Source organism: Caloenas nicobarica, chromosome 8 (genome assembly GCF_036013445.1).
Source record: "Caloenas nicobarica isolate bCalNic1 chromosome 8, bCalNic1.hap1, whole genome shotgun sequence".
Classification (NCBI taxonomy): domain Eukaryota; kingdom Metazoa; phylum Chordata; class Aves; order Columbiformes; family Columbidae; genus Caloenas; species Caloenas nicobarica.
The window spans coordinates 18,447,092-18,461,234 of NC_088252.1; the positions used below are offsets into that span (position 1 = coordinate 18,447,092).

General features: G+C 39.4%; 1 protein-coding gene across 4 annotated transcripts in view; it reads right to left on the minus strand.

Annotated features, from left to right (window-relative positions):
* TBL1XR1 (TBL1X/Y related 1) overlaps window positions 1-14,143 on the minus strand; it is a 115,812-nt gene that overhangs the window by 27,049 nt on the left and 74,620 nt on the right. Inside the window, exon 3 of one of the 4 annotated variants that reach the window (XM_065640040.1) lies at window positions 12,612-12,679. The exons of the other annotated variants lie outside the window; for them this stretch is intronic. The gene's annotated coding sequence lies outside the window, so the exon portion shown is untranslated. The remainder of the gene's footprint in view (window positions 1-12,611; window positions 12,680-14,143) is intronic. 4 annotated transcript variants of the gene reach the window in all.

Below are 14,143 nucleotides of genomic sequence, written 5' to 3' on the forward strand. Positions count from 1 at the left end.
TAGAGTTAGATTTACTAGAGTTAGATTTATTGTATCATCGAACAGCCTAAGAAAGGAACATTTCTGCAGTTTTGGGTGGGCTCTAACACATCCTAATTAGGCGGGATAGCAGAAAAACCTGGCAGGCTGCTGTGAGTAATAATTCCCCAAAACACACCCCTCATTAGTTTGGTACCAACTACGATATGTTAAAGGGAACAGCTAATGCTCTGGGTAGCTCTGAAAAATGTTTAATGTTCAGACAGAAACAGACGGCTACATTTATCCACAGAAAACAGAAGTCTGGCTGCAGAAACAATAAATCTCCTACAACAGAAATATTGTCACTAGTCCTTTTATTTTTTCCTCTTTCACAAGTAAACCTGAAAAACATTTTGCTACCACATGTGCACATACACAGTGATTCCATTTTTTAAATAGCTGCTTAAGAACTTTTTTTTTTTTTTTTTAATGACCATGATGGTTAAAAAAGGACCCGAAAAATTATACAAACCAGCCTGGGAATGTGTAGTCTTAATTCCACCCAACAAACCTGGAGGTGCGTACAAGCCCTTTGGAAAGTTTTATTACAATTCTGCTTTACACCGATATTACCTGTCGTAAAAATGAAACCGAAGTCCTGTGTGTGACACACTATTTTCCTTCATTTTGCTGTGCAGCCAACACTGGGACTCCCCCAGGCTGGCACACACACCCGCTGAACCCGGCAGCTCTGTGGCTGCTGTCACGGCGGCCCAAGGGACGGACGATACCTGTAGCCCAGGAAAGTGCCGCTCCGGTCAACTCCACCTCTTGTCCAGCTGCCCAGAGAGGTGGTGGATGTCCCAGCCCTGGAGACACTCAAGACCGGGCTGGACGGGGCTCCGACTAACTCGATCTGGGTGAAGGTGTCCCTGCTCATGGCAGGGAGTTGGACTAGATGACTTTGAAGGTCCCTTCCAACCCAAAGTCTTCTATGATTCTATTCTAAGACAGTGAGGCACCAATGCCACCAAGTCCGCCTGAACTTATCAACTCGGAGATGCTGAAGAAAGTGAAAAAGGTGCTGCTTAAATCCAACCACTCAGACCAGGCCAGCTCCTGGATTTGCAAGGTTTCAGGAGGACTTTGTTCAGATACCACATCTGCCATGGGAGCAGAACCAGACTTCTAACCCAGGGCTCCACAAAATGCTGTTGCTGGTGGCTACTGTTCTACTAAAGCCTTCTCCAAAGGCTCTTCTCTTCCCCAAGACATGGTGGCTCTACCCCAAACACCTGCTGAACTCAGTAAGACTATATCCACAGAAGAGTTATGTATATGTAGCCCTTCAGAAACAGTTTATAAAGGAAAACTCAAAATAAATTAGTTGTTCCTGCATGTCAAGCATGCAGTGTATGACCAACATTGTACATCCTTCTGTTTAAGACTTTATTAAACTTCAATTTCAATCAAAACGAACATTTTCTCATACTTCAAGAAGAAGGGAAAAAAGTTGAGTTTTCTTTAACACTATCAACTTATTGCTCTAATCAATCCTATTTGCTCTTTCACATCACCACTTGAGAGATGGGGTCCACCATTGTATTAGGCACAAAACAAATGAGCCCTTATTAAAGTTCTCCTGCTATCTGACAATCTGCAATTAGGAATTCTAACCTTCTAAATTTAAAGGAAAACGTTTTTTAAAATTAAATGCATAAGCTTTGTTGTAATATATGTCAAAATAAAGGTTATCTCATTTTCTGCATTTTTACCTGTGTCTCTAAATGGTTATTTGTTAAATGTGCTCTTTTTAATTTTAAGATTCAATAATCTATGTCAAATGTGAACATGCATAAAAAATTATCTGTAATTCTAACTAATGAACCTTCTTACTGATTTCCCATATGATCAGGATTTGCTAGTTTTTCTGCTAGCATTTTAAGACAGACGCTTCTCATATTCATCTTTTAATTCTACTGGTTTGCTTTTAATCTCAAGAATACAGCTTCACTTCCAAATACTAAAAAAATAGTTTTTCCTTTTCTCATCTCGATTGTTTTCCTTAGCTCAGGCAATAAATATTTGTATTCTTTACTTCAGCTTTAGTGACCTAATTTATGGCAACGGTCTCCGTCTTCCTGTGCCAATTTGACAGCATGAAGCTTACAAGATGACAAAGCCAGTTTGAAATTTTCTGAAGTAAAAGGATTATAGCCCTGAAAGGGAAGAGGAAAGAAAAAAAAAAAAAATCCACCCAAAATCTTAGCTAAAAATAACAGTTACTGTCTACTTATCTGTGTTCTCAGTCCTCAGAAACACCAAGCACGGGCCTGAGTACTATTACGAAATAAACTGCACATGAAGCCCATTTGTTGGTTTTGCCTGGAGCAAAGTAGTATTTAATTACTGAACTACGAGTCTCCTCCCCAAAGTCATCTGCTGCGTGACCCAGGAGGCTGGGATTCCGGATGTTCCAGCAGAGACACAAGTGACAGTATATCCAGTATCGTATTTCCAAGGCTATGGCTACAAAGCTGCAACTTCTATGCTTTCTAGAGTTAAAAATACATCTTCTTGGACAGCTACAGGGCATCTTGTGGTGATTCCTAGCAGCCATATTTTGTAAATCCCCTGAGTGACTAAAGAATCGGGGATATTTCTGGTACTGGCACTTTATTCAATGCTCTTTAGGTTCTTATGCCTCTTTTTTCCTTGTTAGAGTGCAAGACTAGAAATTATATCTTTGGGGGAGATTTTCCTCCATATTTCCTGTATCAGAAAAGTAAAAATGAATCATAGGTCAGTATTTTAAAGACTTTTCAGCTATTTGGGATACAATGAACAGAGATATTTTTATCCAGCCACAACTCTTCTGCATGATAATTAGAACACTGTTGAAAGAGAGGTAGTTCAGATACATCTTATTCAGGAGCAAGTATGTTAGCCCTTCAAAACTTAAAAGCCAAACCCAGCTGCTCAGAACATGCACCCATATGCCAGTAAAACCACCAGCAGAAAGTCCTGCCTCATTTTGGGGTACTTCATGAAAGCCATCCCTCCTTGACCCCCCACGAGACCCCAAGGCCCAACATCCCCTCTCGCTCCCCTGAAGGCAGCCAAGGAGAAGGATTTTAATCACAACGCTCGAGCCCACTGATGCTGGCAAACTCGGATTAAATAAAAACTGTCCAAAAGTAGCTGTTAAAAAGCTAAATTACTGCCCTCTTTCGATCCTTACATATTTTTCAGAGCACACCAGGAAATAACACCAAGTATTATGAAATTCTCCTTGATCAAGCAGCTAATCTAGACCAAAGGCATTTTTCGGACAAGCAGAACCCCTGGCTGGACAGGATGACCTTCAGGGTTAGACTGTCCTACCCGCGCACAAGCTGGGCAGCTGCCTCTGGCAGCAAAACTGGCATTGCAGCATTTCTAAAGTCGATTAGAAACGGTTAGCTTGTGATTGATCACCAGAATTAGCGTTTACCTGGGGAAGCAGTAGTACAGGCTTGGCCAGTGTGGATTACTTCCGAAGATGACCTGAAAAATCCGCCTTCTAGGTTCTGTATGCTAACCTGTATCTGCTCTGTATGGAGAGGGAACTACCAGACAAGTCCTTGTCATTACTCCACGTAGAAACATCTGTCCCCAAAAAGGGAAAGTCTTATTGGAAGGGCCATCATGGGAACAGTGATAACACCAAGCAAGCTGTAGAGCTTCCATTCTTAGGCCATTAGAAGGATGTCCCTTTAGACAGAGATCACAATCCTTCGGGAATACCTGACTGAAATAAATTAAGACTTTTGTAATCAAGCTTACAGACTCTCTCTCAAGGCCTTGTAAAATTGTTAAATGGCTTTACTAAGTACTAAAATAGTGGCCTACTAATATTCTCTAGATCTAGACACAGAATAGCGGTAAGTTGCTGGAATCAAGTGCTAGAAAATTGAAAACTAGAAGCAGCATTATCTGCTAGGTTGTTTAAAGTCCTATGCAATATATTTCTTCAGTATGCTTCAATTTTAAGCATGCAACTGTATGACTGCTAATCTGTGCTGCATTAAGGCCTTAGCGAATAATTAATTATGGATGAATGTAGGAGCACACCCATTAATCCTTGCTTGGATCAAACTGTGTAAAAATTCCAGAGAAAATAACTGATTGAGAAGAGCTCTTGAATTGGTCAAAATGAGCCCTATCAAGAGCTTCTGCTGAGGCTAAGGGAGGGGAGGGGCAACATCCAAAAACGTCAATGTATTTTGTGACCACACATAACTGAAAATAAGCATAAGTACTACGGTCCAAAATTTTGATCAAGAACATGTAGAAATTAAACAGTTAAACTGAGTTAAAGATCTCCATACTGTGCTAAGTTTCTGCTCTCAGCTGATTTATTCTCATTTTCACTGCTGGAAAACCCACCAAATAACGTGGCCTGTGAGTCTGATCAAGAATATTCCCTTTTTCCCAATATGCTGTTCCTGATGTTTCCACAATAGATCATTCACTCTAAGGCTCTAAGGGACTGTGTCAATTGAATTGAATGATGTGGTCACCTGCTGGTACATAAATGCAAAGGCAAAGCTGAGCGGGTTTATTTTCAAAACAGGAGACATTGATCCTGCGACAATGTTCCATTACCCTGACTTTATTTCTATCAGAGACAGTGATTACATCTACATCAATTGCTTGAGCTGATGGACATTTGTACACTGACGGTGACACAGTTTTTCACTATGCTGCTGCTGACCTGCATACAAAAAAAGATTCATTCTGAGCTTGGACTAAGGCTACTTATTTGTCAATGAAAAACTACAAAGTTTGGGCAGACTTTCGTAATTAGTTGGTTTTCATCTGTCTGTGGTGTCTGGAAATGTTGTGGAATGGTGATTAGTGACTGTGTAGCCTGGCATGGACTCTGTTTGTTATGATTAATATATTTACATTGCTACCTGATGGTAATAAATAGCATATGTAGTTTTCACAAGCATCTGTGGAAAGGTATGTCTGCACACACAGCATCCCTACCCTGACTGGGGATTTTTTCATACAGCTGTACGGACTCCCCTTCCACAGTTCCTATCCACTGTACTTGCTATCTTTCCCCAGCCAGTGATCCATCTTCTGGCTTTCATCACTTGATCTGACATACGATCTTGAGCCTGTGGTCACGCGTTTGCCCTGGTTTTCACCTCTTCACCACGCACTGCCTACACGTACTCTGCACTCCCGAATTCATCCCCCCCAACCGCTTTCAAGAGCGTCGACTTCATCTGTACTTCCTTCAGTCATTTCTTTTTCTATGTTCTTCTTTCACTACCTTTCTGTTATAAGTTGACAACACTTTGCACAAATAAAATTCTGGCAGTTGAATAAAATTCAATTCATCTTCAACAGCAGCGATCTCTATTCCAGCTAAGCCCTGTTCATTTTATTTGTCCTTGTTTGTTTAGCCTTGTGCCCTGAGCCACGTCCTGAAGTGCCTGCAGGAGAAAGGCCTTTGTCTGACTCACTTCACTGTATTTACCGCAGTGGGTTCCCTCATTCTTCATCAGGAAGGTTTTTTAATGCTGCCATAACAACAACAAATTGAGGTGATTTGGAGTTACACCTGCGCAGAGTAACAAAGAACAGCAGAGACCAGAGTCAGCAGCATCTGAACAAGTGCGGACACCAGGACAACAGCACATCGGCCAGAGCCAGCCAGCATCTTCTCAGGGCATCCCTCTGCACCATGCCGACAGCTGCAACGTGTGTTAGGCACCTCCTGGCTCAAGTCCATTCCATACTGCACATCTTACGTTGTACCACAGCCAAAAGTAAAACAAAAAGATCCCAAATCTCCCGCTGTGGTGTGGCCTGGTGCCTGTGAGGCTGAGCTGCAGCCCTGGCCCAGGGACCCGAGAGCACCAGCTGCACCGCAATGGATTTTGCTACAGTCTAAAGTTTTAAAACACTCATTAAAGGCCACCACGGCCTCATGGTTTTGGATTGTCTTTTTTGTGAAATGCTAGGTCTTTATGTTTTATTAAGGTTGCTATCGTTACTCAGGAAATTATCCTAAATTCCTACAGGTCTTTGGGGCCTAGTTTGTCTTTCCCAGTGAACAACCAAAGACAAACTAAAACCAAAAGCACTTACATCAGTCTGGACACCCACAGCTACACAGACATCATCTTTTCCAGCAAAGCATCCACTTGTTTGCCCTGCCCTTGGTGTATGAGCCTGAGCACTCTCACCTCAGCTTTTTTAGCACCCATACAACTATTATCAAGTCCAGGTTTTCAACATGGAAGATGACAGAACTACCCTAAATAATACCAACCACATAAACGGAGCAAGAGAAGCTTTTTCTGCAGGAGAAGGCATGCTCTATGAATCTGGCTGGAGTAAAGAACTTTCAGTTCTGAGCATCTTCCCCAACTCATACATCACTTTAGAAAAGATCTTGCATTACCAGGCATAGCACATAACTTCTGCAGTGCTGGGGATATAAACGTGCCATTTGATTAGGGGTTAAAGAGAAGACAGTAACGAAATGCTCTGTTCACAGAGCAGGTGAAGAGGGTTTGACCTATCTAAACGAAAGTTATGCCAGCTTGTTTCCCTATTGTTAAGCCCACTCTTATATGCCCTTCCCATGAGAAAAGAAGTTTTGGAATTATACACTCTGGCAGCATCTAATTTGGGAATAGCAAATAATTTTTCTGAAATTCCTCTGTGAGTGCATGAAAGTTGCCAGTTTTTTCCTGAGGCAGATACTTTGCTGAATACTAACGGCTCCAAGTCCACCGCTTCTGAAAAATGAAGGGTAAAATGTAAAACCACTGCAAGAAAATACCATAATCAGGGTGAAAAAAGGAAGAAAATACCCTAACAACATCATGGGATGCAGAGAAGATCCTTCAGTTGCAATTTATTACAATTTCAAGTGAGGAAAACATAAACTATTAACAAGGAAAGAGATCATCTCCAGCTTTAGTTGCCATTAATCAAGAACAAGAACATCAGAACCTGTTACTTACTGAAGAGGAGGCCAGACATATATATATATTTTTAAATTGAGAGAAAAATAAAGCAAATAGTGCCCTAAAGACAGGGAAAACAATGAATTAATGATACTAAGAATCCAAGGGGTTTGGTTCATTTCATTTTTATAATGGTTTCTGACTACTCAGGACAAGGACAGCATTAGTCCTGAGTTGTAGACTGATGGTAAACAGGCAGATTGGTACTTACAAATGTTAATAGTAGAAATACACTGCGCTTTAGACATGTTTTTCTCTATTAACCCAGATATTAAATATGCTGAGAATCCAACTGCAGTTGGAGAGCAGAATTTGGTATTGAAAATATGTGCCAACATTCATCATATTTAATGTTCAAAGTTCTCTACAGCCATGAAACATATCCTAAAGCCTGGAATAAATTAAATGTAAACTGACAAGTTCTTTCTAGCCCCAAGATGTTCACCTAAAAGATTTAAAGATGTGTAACTCATGATTGACTGCAGCATTATGCATGAATGGAGAGTTTTAAAGAAGGCTTAAGAAAGTTTACCCTCAGATTAAAAACTCAGCTCGTTCCTTTACTCAAGAATTTTCACATCCAGCCCTGTTTACTAAAGCGGCCTGAAATGAGCCTGTGGGAATCCGCAGGTAAATAACCATTATGAGTTCAGGGCTTTAAAAAGGTAAAAAAAAAAAAATACATCTTTCACAAAACCAAACTGATAGATAACATGCTTCTGTAACTGGTCATACGAATGTAAAAAAAGAACAATTTGTGAATCTACATTAGATATGGCTACTCCCACACTCCTCCACGACCCCACCTCATCAGATTGCCAATCTGCAAAACAAGACACCCTTTCCTCATAACCATTCCACCAATACCACCCACAACACCACTGTCTTTTATTCCCAAGTAAAGCCAAACTCAAGAATATTAAAACGTGCAAACCACAGCTCCGAGCCTTTAAAAGCTGAGAACTGTAGCACATTTTTGTTCAAGAATACTCAAATTGCAGTGTCTGAGCTTAAATGACAGAAATCAGTTACCAATGCAAATAAGATCAAGTGCAAAAGTGCATTATAGAACCATCTTCACCTAGGCTTTTTCTTTTTTTCTTTAAAGACTAATTAGCAAGACAAAATGATTAAATCAGAGCATTGCTCAGAAAAGAAAGACATATTAATTAGAACAAATTTACAAATTTATTTTAGAAAAAAGACTGTTGAAGTGGATCACAAAACAACCATACTTACTTGAGCACCTCAAGATTTAACTTGAGGAGGACTTTGAAATTAGGTAGCTACATTTTGCAGAAGGCTTATTGGAATTGACTTCTAATGAAGAACAGGATGTGAAATCCTTGCCTTTTCTGGGTGCTTCCTAAGACCGAGTTGACACGTCTCTCAAAACTCATAAATTAAGAAATAAACACTGTTTGACAAACGTTGGTTTTGGTATTCGAAGAGTCAAAGTTCTTCTTATCTGTTAAATTTAAATCAAGTATTACAGTAAGAGTTGAATAGCCATGATCTTAGCCCTCCTAAGAGACTGGGCACGGCCGCTCGTGGACGCGACCGCTTGCAGCCACAGACGGCACCCGGTGATTCATTTGTCTTGGGCTGTGACACAGCACGATCAACATACTTGTCCTACTTTCTGTCTACAACCTAAAATTACAAAAATGAGAGATCAATGTAAAATTCTCATTTCTTCTTTCACTGCGCTATATACGAACCTGCAATTTAGATGTGGTCTATTAAGAAGTAATAGAGAAATAAAGCAACGGCAAACTCGAGTGACATCTCGGAGATGCTGCACCAGCCACAGCTGCGGGGCAAGTGAGGCAGATCTGGAAATGGTCATATTGAGGCAGGTTTTATCAGATATATATACATATATACGTCTCTCACAGTTGTCGTTGCTTCTGCCACACACAGTCTAGGTGGCAGCGAGGCAACAACAAAGAAGGAGAGAGCCCATGAAGTGACGTGCCGTGTCCCAGATGCCACGGTGGGCCTGGACACTCGGCTACACAAGAAGTTGAGCTGTAGACACAAGACCCTCACCAGGACACAGGCAGCTCCAACAAAAACATTCAACCTCAGTAACTCTGCAACAAGGGACAGGCTGTTCTCCAAGCCTGAAAGTATCTCTTTCCTTAGTCTATAGAATTTCCAGTTTCTGCAACAATAACCACCTTCATTGCAGATGTTCAATCCTATCTCTACATCTTGCTCTGTACCATATCTCAAAGTTTGTGTAAGTTGTCATGAGCAAAAACTATACTGTCTAGGTCCTAGTGCTAGGTATTTTGGTAGATAATGTTCCACCTATATTAGCTATACTCAAATTTCCATAAGAAATAGTATTGATTTTTCCCTTTGAGTATATACATTTAATGAAAAACTCACTCATGCCTCCAAAGGTTGTCTAGACATTAAGTTGGCCCCCCTTCCTGCCTTCAGCATCTGCTTATTTTTTTCTCTAAATGAAGCTGTATGAAGGGTCTTTCGGCAGAATATTAAGAACAGCATATATGCTGAGGTGATACGTCTACAATACATAGAAAAGACAGGCAATACAGTCATCATCCTTGACCAGATTTTCCATACCCTGCAATTTTTTTTTTTTTTTTTTCTTTTGTAACCGGGAGTTGTTCCAATATCCAAATCATCAATAGCAGTCTTTTCTTTCACAAAATGCCCTGAAAAATAAAAACAAGCTTCTTCCCTTGTCTGTTGAAAATGGAATATTTTACCTAACTCGAATTATCCCAGACTAAGGCCAACTTTGAATGAATGCCAAGTTCTGATATTTCATCAGTATTTAAGTCTAGAGGCATATTTATACAACTGTGAAGGGAAAAATCCCAGAGATCTGATGAACATGCTGCCATAACACAGCCCCAGATGGCTCCTACACATTGTAAAGTCACCTGTATCCATAGAAAGCAATTACATTGTTGATCTTAGAAGATTAAAGAAGCGTACCAAATGTTCTTCTTGCTAATTTGGCACTGTACAGAAGGTCTGACTAGTAAAAGGAACACACCTGTAGAGGAATACGCAATGAGTTTCAAAAAAATATTAAAAGATGGCTTAAAAGAACACTATTTTTGCTTTTCTGTAGAGCACATGGGATGTAAAAAAAGCTGTACCAGAGCAGCCTGGTTTATATAAAGTTTTTGCTTTATGAGGGAAGTGTCTTCAAAGCTGTATGGAAATGCTTTCCTGAGTGCCTATACACACACATAAAAACCTTAACATTTGAAACTGTTGGCTTCGTACAGTAGACGCAGGAGAGCCCACTGGAGAAACTCTTATCAAATGGGCTGAAAGTCACAAAGGATCCAATTAAGATAAAAAGTTCAAACCCAGGACATTTCCTCTTCTTTCTGACTGCTCAGGCCAACATCAGACATCTGTTCTCACTAACTTTTTAATTAATCCCCTTTGAAGCAAACTATTCAAAACCTGAAGATATATCATCTGTCTGATAAGGATGCCCCACCTCTACTGGTGCAGTTGGAAACATGATCATAGCGTTGTGTGGAGAACACGGTTTTGCTTAGTCAAGTTAAAACACCAGCAGAGATGGAAGTAACCATGTCGTATAACTGCAGGCTACTGTTACATGGGCAGCTGCACTGAAATGCTCTTCAGATTGCCCCACGAATGACCTCTCCTCCATCTTTCACATAATCGAGGAATCGCAGTAACTACTTCTGCTAGCTCAGATTTAAACAAATGAGACAGGATGGCTTTTCAAAAAAGAAACTCACGATGGCAGGTTATCTTTACCTTAAACACTGGAATAACATGTTCCACGCATAAAAAATTCTGGTCACCCATTTCCAGTAATAGGAGCATTATTTGAAAATAAAGAGATGACAGGGAGGAAGAAGTCCATGACTTCTCCAGATGACATTATACTTTAATAAGTACTGCACAAATTGCTCACAACATTTTGAAAAATTTTGAGTATTTCTCAGACTCCAAAGAGCTCCCATCATCTTTCTTTTCTTACAATATTTATAAAGCTGTGATGTCTTTACTTTGCAGAATTGCCGTTTAACATTGAGTAATGCTACTCAAAACTTCACTAGGCCATTTTGCTCATAAATCTGAAAGCCTATTTTCTTCCACTCCAAGATTTAGAAACTCTAATGTAAGCCTACACGCATTATTTCCGCATGCTCAAAGTATTATGTACCTATAGGGCTAGAAACCACATGTGCTGAACAGCACCATGCCCAAATATTTTAGATAGACCAATCTAATGCCATGTCAGCAGGGAAAATGGCTTCAATCTCTGCACTAATTCACTTGCATCTCCAAATGGTGTCGTTTTGCTTCCCTAATTTATGGGCCTCCAGATCCTTCTCAGGAAAGCCTCCTCCCCACCCCATACCTCCAATACAGAAAGACCTACTACTACTATCTTAAGCTGAGTAGAGAATCACATTAAGAAGTTATTGTGCACCCCATCTTCTTTTTAGTAAGCAAACAAAAAGAGCTTGCGAAAGTATACATAGATATGGATCAATCTAGAAGAATACTTAAACATATTCTGGTCCCACTGACTTCAGTTGCTTAAGTGACCTGTTGGAACAGAGCCAGAGCAACCGTTCCCTGCAAGAGCAAGGCCACAAAGAAACGTCAGCAATATCCTGCTCTACCTTTGGGGCTCTACTTGCAAGAGAAGGTTTGTTAAACAAGATCCTCTTCTCTTTGAGTGCCCTCTATAGACCTACGATAGTACAAAAATAGAGCCTGTTAAAACTTTAAGGGACTGTGATTTAAGGAAAAAAAAAAATACATCTGCTACACCCACAAGACATTTGTTAAATTACAGCATATATTAAAAAATCTACAGATACAAATGTGGTATCAGTTATCTACTGCTGAAAGAACAAACAGTCGATTGTGCTCTTGTACAATATGCAAGCGCTGCTGTTGGCAGACGGGTTCAGAATGAATTTTCTCTTTATTAGAAAAAGTAAGGTAATATCATCTCCCTTGTAACTCTAGCCACAGAGAAGAGATAAGAAAATATGTTTAAGGAAAGTATGCAAAGTCAAAAGAAATGATAGAGGGATGGCAGTTACATATATTTAAAGAAAATAACTGGAAAATTGTGAGTGTACATTAAAAAATTTAAGAAGAGACTAGTAACAGCACACGGTCTGGATATTTGCCCTCTGAACCACATATTCATATTTTCCTTTAGGAAGCCAAGACTTTAGTACTTGGAAAAAAAAAAATCATACTATAAACAAAACATAGTAACTTTTCCCCCTTTTTTAAAAGTGATACACACTAAGGCCACAGCGTCTCCACACTTCAAGTAGCCAATACAGTTTTTACAAGGTGTTTTGTCAAAAGGTCTATTTATTAATACTTCCATGCTGTGAATCGATGTGTTATATCATAACAACTCTCAAAATGAATATGGATTTAACATGAGACAACAGCTCCAAAAAGAGCTGTTAAAGACCATTAAATAAAAGAACACTTAATGTAAAGATTCAGTGGACTGCAGAAAGTGATACCTATCAAATACTGTAAATGTACCAAACTATCAGTCCACTTTTATGACAAATAAATAGATAAATCATTGAGTGTCCTTACCAGAACTACTCTCTGCAACCCCACAAAATTGTGATGTGGCAGCAGTACAGCCCTTGGTATTACACCACCTGTAACACAAACCATATTACGATAGTTTCTATCAATATTAATTTTAAAGGATGAAAAAAGGATAATAGTTATTTTTCTACCAGTCTTTTTACTGAAAGCATTAAAACAACATTCCGTTTCCCACTGATTACAATATAGGCTTAGGTAAGAAAACAAATGAACGAAAAATAAAGATCATCTTTCAATTACTTAAATAAAATTTATTTTAAAATTACAGGCACAGTTTCAACTCTATCCTCTTCTCAATCTTCTATTTGAAAACAAAACCGTACCACAGAATAGAGCATTATCTTTAAGGGAATTTCTGTTGGTTTTGGCTGCCCATATTGACAAAAGAGAACTTTATAAAAATGCAGATTGAAGTTTACAAATGTCTAAGTATTGATGTGGTAGCTCATTTTAGCGTTAGCTGAAGTATACAACTAAAATGATTCAACAGCAAGGTAAGAAAAATAGGAAACATCAAACCATCCAATGTTTTCAAAATAGACCATTTTGGATCTGAATTCAACAGGAAAAGCTTAAAGACAACATGTTACATGAAAGAATCCTTAAAATAGCCTCATGAAGCTGATTTCCACAAGCAACTTCAAAACTTAAAACACTCCCTAGGACTTAAGCACATCATGCACCTGTGATCAGAACAATTCCTGATCTTACATTTGTACAACATAGTGGTTCATACCAGCAATATTCATTAGAGATGAAATCATTAGAGAGTAATCTTACGTAAACCAAGGGATTAAGGAGAAAGGTTTGAAGATGAGAGCACAGGAACTCTGTCTGGGCACCGCAAGAAAACAACCCCTATGTCAAAAAAAACCGCTGTTTGGAGCAGGACATGGTTGAAAGTTAATCAGATAACCTTGTCCCAAATAGAAGAGGATCAGGAAAACAGCAAACATTTTTGAAATACTAACCTCCAGCCACAAAGGCTCACAAAATACATTACAAATAACACTACAACTTCCCAAAGACCTCCTTAAAACGAGGACTAAAACCAAGGAAGGCAAGACAAGCCTTAAACAGCACATAGCATTCCAGCATCTTAAAAATAATCATCGACCTCCAAGAAACCCTCCGTTATTTAGTCTGTTACTAAGCTGAATAAGACTTGAAAATGTTTTTTCGTTGTTTTGCTTGAGGAACTACAGAATATTTTGGTAATTTTTCTTATTTAAATTCCAAAGAGCTACAAGTAAACCAGTATCTGCTCCCTCCCGGCAGCCGGGTGGGCACAGGCTTCAGACCTACGGGACGGGAAGAGCCTGGGGTGGGAGAGGGGAAATGCCACAAACGCTGATGGTACTGCACCCCTTCACATATATGGAAACCATGGCATCTGCTTAATTAATATTTAATTAATATTTACATATTAATGGTTCTCCTTTTCAGAATGAGAAGTTATAAATACTATGACCTATGGGTGTGAGAAGCAACTGCTATAAAGCACCACTTGGAAA